Here is an 8,360-nt window from a genome sequence, read left to right as displayed (position 1 = left end):
GAGGGCTGGATGCAAAGGATGTGGATCCATAAGTAATATATTTCAAAGCAATTCCCTCCCACAGGCACTCATGAATATTACAATTATTTTTTTCAATCTACGAAAAAATTAATATTACAAGTTTTTTTTTTTTTTTTTTTTTTGTCATCAGCAAACTAGACCTTTGTGATGAGGTCCATAGATCCAATTGGTTGGAGATGGGGGAGGTGTGGAGGACCAGAGGTTTGAACCCAAGGGCGGAGCTATCCTATGGCTAGGGACCCGTTCGCCCCCCGCCAAAAAAAAAAAAAAGAAAAAGAAAAAGAAAAAAACCAAATTAATAGGAAAAAATTTTAAAGATAAAAGACTATGGGGCTCCACTGCCTCCCGAGATGTTGAATTCTAACTTTGCCCCTACGTGAATCCTAGACCTTCGTGATATGAGCCTCTATATAAGAGACTACTTCCACTGTGCTAGAAGCATATCCATATGAATATTATATTTATTCATACAATTCTTTCTAGGAACATGACATACCATACTTTAACTAATGGATGATTTGTCAATTTTTGTGTTATGTAACGTATGATCACAACATTACCTCATCTTAAATATCTAGATCATCTCTCGATTGCAAAGAAGAAGAAAAATCTCCCAATAAACTACATAGGATAGGGATACAACAATAAGATGCAATGAAAGACTAAAACAAAAAGAGTGTGACAAAAGCTATGCGATCCATCGAAAAATTGATGATGAGAATGACACTAGAAATTTAGAGGTTAGAAAATATGAATATTATGAAGTCAGAGATAATACCGTGATTAGACTATATTATATTGCAACTATAGAACTTCCTCACGACAAAGTGGGCAACTTTGACTGGAAAATCTTGCAACTTCAATTATTTTCCCCTATTTTTAATTGTCCAATCACTGTCATAAATATGGAGTTATAGACATTAGATCTCAGTCTCATATGAAGGATTGCATCTAAATTAACTACATTTATTTATGTGCGCGAAGATTCAATGGTCTTTTATCTTCGACTTCACCCTATACTCTACACTCAAGTTTAGATGAGTAAGGTTTACTAAAATAAAAGTCAAGATGAATATCAAACACTAAAGATATAAGTTTAAGCTTGATGGTCCAAACCCTACTTAGTTTTACCCTAAGCCTAAATAAATAAATTCAAAATCCTGGTCCTAAAGAAGTGATTTGGAATTAGGGTTAGGGCTAAGCCAGGGTTTAGTATTTGGCTTGGTCCCCTATCCAATTTTGATGTTGACCTTAATTCTAATCATGAGACTGACTTCAATTTTGGCGTTAACTATCCACTAGTTTTTGCTAGGGAAGGGTGTGCGGTCCAAAAAGTTTGTTGACTATAATTCTTTATTGGCAGTAATCATGTGCTTCACAAAATTTCCACAATACATTATTATTATTATCATTATCAACATGTATTCTATATATTTAAAATTTTTTCCTTATGTACTTTCTGTCCGTATAAAGTAAACAATAAATCCCATCTTTTTCATGATTGACAATCTTTTGGCATATTGATAGATTGATTAATGGAAATCTATTTAGATGATCTTTTGGCCAAAAAAATAAAAATAATGTGACCTAGTTCCGTTGAGAAGTCGGATCTGTATGATTTGTTACTAGCATTTCAATTTCTGAAGCCTTGATTAAAGTCTCATGCCCTCCTTGGATCAAGGTTTAACGTTAAAATTAGACTTTAGGTTAGTATATTAAAAGTCAAGGTCAAAGTTTCAGAAAACTTTACACACTCCCAAATTGATCATTTGCAGCAAGGGCTACAACAGGGCCGAACTAGGTCGGGCTTTTACAATCCCAAGTCTAGCCCTATATATATATTTATTATAATCTAAGCCTATTCCTGTCCTAACCCTAATTTAAGGCCAAGATTATTGTCTCCAACCCTAAAAAAGGGCCAAGCTAAGTCCATTCTCGCTTTGATTGTCTCTGATTGTACTAGGTAGGGATGGGTTGGCTTTGGCTCAAGCCCTATTTGTGAAATCCAACTTTAACCCTAATCCGGAAACCCTGTTGTTTGTAGGACTTAAGACTTGAAGTGAAAGTAGAAGACAATTATGGCCATCTTAGTAGAAGACATGGTGTTTTATCCAGAACCCATGAATATTGATGATGGTGCTTTCTACTTAGAAATCCTGTTTGAGTTGTGGAAAAAACTGCACATTGATGAAGGAGAGTTTGGTTATTGGACCTAAAGCTTATCTGGACATGGTTTGAAGACATCCCTCAGTGCTAAGTATGTTGTTTGAGGTGTTGTATGAAGCCCATGCAAAAATATTGAAGTCTGGACTTTCATTTCCCTAATTTTGGGTTGACTGTGGGAGAAAACCTTTGGGTAACCCTCATGAGAGAATATCCAAATTGAGTAACCTCATGAAAGGGTATCCAATTGGGAACCCTATAATTTCTAATCCTCCCCAATTACATTCTTGATTTTGAATTACTAAGTAGATGTTTCCCTTATACTCTATGAACCTACCTTGGGTTATTTTGAGAACCAATCTAGGGGAACCTTCATAAAAGGTTATTTAATTAAAATCCCTAATCCTTTGTTAATTATTGGATCATCCCCAAAGCCTTTCTTAATTATGATTTCTTATTCTTTATTCCCCTAGAGTGAATCTTTATTCTCCCTAGCCTCTCCATGAGAGCCTTGTATTATATGTGATGAAACCCTAATTCTTATGACTCAATCAAGAACCTATATTTTGACCATGACTTGATGCTTTGACCTTCTTAGATAGTCCTAATATGTTCTAGGAAGTTCCCTTTTGAATTTTGGACCAATCGTACTTCAAACGAAGAAGTTATGACCAAATTAGGGCTTGCAGCCCCGTATTGTCCCATTGGTCGACTGGGTCAGTAGACCAACCAATCGACTAACACAGACAGTAGCCTCAAAATTGCTCTGTTTGCTTCCGTTTGACTTCTAATCTTCTAGGTCTTATTCCTAATCATTATTATATGCTTGTTTAGGTTTTAATTGCTAGTCTTGGACCTCTTCCTCATTATTCTACGAAATCCTTTAAAGATTACTTAAGGTAAGGATGGTTGATCCCTAATAACCTAATATGCATGTCTACTTGTAGTTGTTTAAAATTACATGATTATACTATTGTTGTACTTAGTTTATTATAATTATATGGCTGTTGTAGTTCTTCAACTACAGTAGTACTTGTTCTTATAATGCAATTGTTATTTCAATTATGAAAGATCATTTATTTATGTTTTATATTATCAGTTGTCCTTGTGAATGACTAATTGAGAATGTGATTGTCTAAGTTGTGATTGGGGATTGGGGAATGCCCTTTTGGCATTTCTGTCTTTGGACACCAGTGGAGGTTAATTCTTATAAGAATAGATTAATGAAGAAGTTAGGATTTGCTTTTATCTGCCTTTTTATTTTTCTTGTGCTACACAATGTTCGAACTTGTGAGTACAATCTATGCAAGTATTAGTCTTGTGAACTACCCATACAAATATTTGCTCCATCAGAGTAGTCTCATCAGAAGTCTAGTACAGTCCACAAAAATCAGGTAGAGATCCCATGCCCAAGTTACTTATGAGTTCAATTAATGCAAGCATTAGTCCTATGAGCGAACTACAAGTGCAAACACTGGCCCTATCAGCATGACCACATTAGAAGTCTAATACAATCCACAGAAGAACACACCACTACCCAATGCGAGAAATAGAGAAACATAGAGAATCCGAAACTGGGACATAGATACTTCCAAACTGCATGGGATTAAACTTCGAACCACTAGACCACCAACACCAATGGTCTCTTGAAATATATTCCCCTTATTATCCTATTTTAATTTCACTTCCCAATCTTTCTGGTTCATGGAAACGTTTCAAATTTGTATAAATGGGATGGGAAAGTCAAAAAAAAAAAAAAAAAAAAAAATCTAAAGTTAATCTTTAGGATGATCTAATTCAATGCAAAAATTTACTGTTGATACACAATCAAATAAAATTATCTTATTGTTCGTAAGGAATTTAGGATATTTTCAAGTAAATTTCCCATGCTATTGTGACAGATTGGCCAAAGTCATTTTCATAGCTCTGATCTTGTGACAGCAGATGCCATTGGTTATGCTAACTAAACTTATCAATAAAATTCCTAATTTACCAAAAAACACAAGTCATCCAAATGAACATGGGGATGTAATTCTTTTCCATCCTTACGTAACAAAAAGTGATACAGTGTTTGAGCTCTTGCCATAGTACGGTTTGTGAGAGGCAAATGCATTCAACATTAACCCACAAGCAATAAATTAGAAATTACAGATGCGAATGCTTGGTTATTGTGTATCTCTAATTCTCTATTGCATCTAACATAAATGGAGAATGGTTTTGTTTACCCAAACTAACTTGATGACAGGCATAAACTTATTCTACATACATAATATACCCTTGATCCGATCTCATTAACGGGGATCAAAATCAGTGATTGACATTTCATTGGCAGATGTTGGCTTCGATTTGCTTGTAGATTCACCTGACTCATCAGCCCCTTGCGTATATTGCCCTCCTCTAGGAAACCCTAATTCCATTCTGCCTTGCACAAAAAATGCTGGATGCGAAGGAGGTGGAATAGTAATTGAGTAACTGCTTAACATAAGGATTATCTCTGACATAGTGGGTCTACTAGCTACATCTTCTTGAACACACAATAAACCAAGGTGAATGCATCTCATCACTTCACTTCTTGAACAATTTTCTCTCACCGATGGATCAGTCAACTCAAAGATTGTATCCTGCATTCCATTGTCTCCATGCCTAAAACAACCAAAATTTATAACTCATCAGATTCCTCAAGTTTTCAAGCAATGTGAAGGACCTAGTAGGTTGTAGCCATTAATTTACTTTTTTTTTTTTTTGGGGGGGGGGGGGGGGGTAAACAAGCAATTAATATCAAGAAGCACAAGAAAACAAAGTTCCAATATCCGTACTTACATAGCTTATAAGGTCCTCCCCCCTTGGTCGGTTTCATAAAAGCTATTATTCTTCTTTCCAGTTATAATCTCCAAAACCGATACGCCAAAGCTGAATACATCTGACTTCACTGAGAACTTCCCATGCATCGCATACTCCGGAGCCATGTAACCACTGCAAGCAATTACATGAAGATTATTAAATCAAATAATTGGATCATGTTTTCCTCTTTATCCTTAATAATGGAGAAGGTAGATTTTTCCTCAACAAGAATATGTAATCTTCATTTTGAGAGAAGGGACATGATGGTGATTTAATACACACTCTGGTGTTAGGTTCTTTCTTTTGAAAATTAAGAAAGAAGCTAGCAAATGTCAATGGGTCAAAATGTTTTTTCTAATCATAACTACCAAGAAATACAATGAGGCTGTCAAACTTACTATGTCCCAACTATTCTCTTTGTATTTGCTTGAGACTGATCCACACCAAAAATTCTTGCCATCCCAAAGTCTGAAATCTTGGGATTCATTTCTCCATCTAACAAGATATTGCTTGCTTTAAGATCTCTATGAATAATTCGAAGGCGTGACTCTTCATGCAGATAAAGAAGCCCTCGAGCCATCCCTTCTATGATCTTGTAGCGTATTTGCCAATCTAGTTCCTTGCATTTCTCAGGATCTGTAGTCATCCATACAAACCAGATAATTATAAATATGAATTTGATAAAGTAGAAAATTCTGCATCCTAAAAGTTTGATGCATCAAAAAGATGATGAAGTGTACTTTCATATTTGCGTAAAATTGGTATGTATAATCCGTGGAAGTTCTTATAACATGAGAGAAAACATCTCTAGGAAAAAAAAAAAGGAGGATAGAAGTGTGTAGGGCGAACCAAAGAGAAAGTGATCAAGGCTTTTGTTGGGTACAAATTCATATATAATGATCTTTTCTTCCTTCTCCAAACAAAACCCTAGTAGCCTAACCAAATTGCGGTGTTGAAGCTTTGCCACTAACATAATCTCATTTATGAATTCTTGTGCACCTTGATTCGAATATTTTGAGAGCCTCTTGACAGCAATTTCTGGTCCATTAGGAAGTTTACCTTGATTAGATAATACAAGTGATTAGTGAACCTTCATCGCTTAAAAATAAAATGAAAATTGTTTTCCAATCTTCCAAGTTTGTACTTAATAAGAATTTATATTCAGAGGCATACTAAAATTTGAAAATCAAGAATTCTATTTCATGTAACCTACTGTGTTTCACCTTATAAACGGTGCCAAATCCTCCTTCACCGATTTTATTAACTTCTGAAAAATTGTTTGTGACTTTAAGAATTGTACTTAAATCAAATTGTAATGACGCTGCTTTCTTAAATTTGTGTTCATCTGTGCAAAAGTAACAAAATAAGATGAACTGAAGTTTGAAATAAAAAAATAAAAAAAAAGGATAAATTTTTAAATGAAAAGTGAAAACTTATATTTTAATTAAATTTGCAATGTAACTTTAAATTATAATAAATAAATAATTGAAATTAGATAGGGCAAAACTCCAACCAACCATTGTCCTTCTGTGACGCCTCTCGAGTTTTCCTGGTTGGCAGAAAACATAAGAGTATAAAGAATATAACTACTCCAGCAGTCACAACTGGCACAACAATTCCAATAATTTTTCCCGGTCGATCTACGCTTGTTTTTCTGCATAAAATAAATAAATAATAAAAATTTGATTTGGGTTAGAATGACTTGAGATGGATTCCCCAATAGGCTGCGCATCTCTATCCGTGCATTAGGTGGAGCGCGCATATCATTCCCTTGACAGGGACGTGATCAGAGTCAGGTGGACCTTGCTTAGGTCATGCACATTAAGACATTTCAGGCGGATCGAAATTACAAGCTCACCGTGAATGGCAGTTCCATTACTCGGAGACGCGGCAGTGCAAGGATAGCAGGGGAAGGAGCAGGTGCCGAAGCTTGAATTCCAAAGAATGGGTACATCTCAAACCTGATGATACAGTTAGGATTGAAAACCCTTCCTCCTCGGCTGAAGTTACAGCAACCAGGCAGATAAGCAATGGCACTTCCAAGGCATTCGTTACAGTCGTTCCGTGATAGATCAGGGCTACATTGCGCCAGACAATACAAACTCTCGGATTTCGTAAAATTCGCTTGTCTGGTGGCGAATCTATTAGAATTGGAGGCAGCTTCAGTTGCGGTTACGTTGGTTATATTGCTCCATAGCTGACTAAAGCGAGCCGCGTCAGAGACGTTGTGGGTATTGTGCATTTCATAAGCAGGAGACTCGGAGAAAGTTGAGAAAAATGACTCGTTCGAGTAGCGCAAAGAACACTCATTGTACCAAATGGTTGCAATTTTCCTGTTGGGGCAGTATTAGAGGATCTCAGTGGCGGCGGTGGTGACACAACTGCTGCAAACATCTTGGGTGAGATCGACTCTGCAGTAGAAGGGGCCATAAACGGTATTGGGATTCTGGCCAACGGTGTCGTTGTGATAAGAGATGCTTGAGGAGTAGGATGAAAGAGAAGAGAAGAGGGTGTTGAGGTTTGTTTCGTAGGTGCTGTTTGATGCGTATTGATTTATGTTGTCGTAGCAGAAATCGTTGAGGTAATTCCGGTCGGTGCTGCTGCTGCTGAAACTGGCCACGAAAGAGAGGACAAAGAGGAAGAAGAATAAGACGAGCAAGAGTATCGTGGTTCTTGGGGTTGTGTTGGAATATGTTTCCATCGTTTTTACACTCTCTTAATCTTAAGAATAACAAGAAGACGCCTTGGAATCAAGGAGGCCAGCAAAGATCTATTAAACCTTCATTCACGATAGCGAGCAAGGGATGATTCCTCCTTCGAGGTAGAAGAACACAGAAGAAAAGAGAGACACGAGCTCGACGACGCGCAGTGTCTCCGGGCGCATTAACTGTTCAACGTAGATAGCATATGATGTGCATTTAATGTATAGCATTCAGGTCTCGACCGACTCTTTTGACCATTAGTTAGATTGTTCTTGCTTATTATAATTTTCTTGTAGGATAATCTTTATTGCCCCTTGTATTATATTTAATTATTATATATTATTACATGTATTTTTTTTAAATTATAAATCCAATCATTGACTTTATCTATAACTGTTATAACTGTTAAGGTCTGTTAGCTAGTTGTTGACATCTTTATAATCTTCAAAAGTCTCAAAATAATAATGAAATTTTCTCTTCATTTATTTACCTTTTTGCTGAATTTATAATAATATCATTAGTTAGTTAATGTAGTATTTATCCGACTTTTTTGTGCTTCCATCCTTCCATCCTCACATACGCTTACACAGGCATATTTTCACGGCAAAAACTCTTATGGACAGTGTCATATTA

At 36.1% G+C, this 8,360-nt stretch overlaps 1 pseudogene across 1 annotated transcript; it reads right to left on the bottom strand.

Moving 5' to 3' along the window:
• Positions 1 to 4,261: 4,261 nt before the first annotated feature.
• On the bottom strand, positions 4,262 to 7,895 carry LOC149004348 (cysteine-rich receptor-like protein kinase 25; annotated as a pseudogene). The gene is made up of 7 exons (XR_016175571.1): positions 6,876 to 7,895; positions 6,543 to 6,574; positions 6,249 to 6,370; positions 5,875 to 6,088; positions 5,424 to 5,661; positions 5,032 to 5,157; positions 4,262 to 4,827 (listed from the first exon to the last, which is right to left on the bottom strand). The product of XR_016175571.1 is annotated as a cysteine-rich receptor-like protein kinase 25 (transcript).
• Between the last annotated feature and the right edge of the window lie 465 nt (positions 7,896 to 8,360).

This window comes from Hakea prostrata, chromosome 9, assembly GCF_041222555.1.
Source record: "Hakea prostrata isolate BN-2017 chromosome 9, UWA_Hpros_2, whole genome shotgun sequence".
Classification (NCBI taxonomy): domain Eukaryota; kingdom Viridiplantae; phylum Streptophyta; class Magnoliopsida; order Proteales; family Proteaceae; genus Hakea; species Hakea prostrata.
Note: the sequence above shows the minus strand (reverse complement) of the source record. Positions and strands in the feature narration are given on the sequence as shown.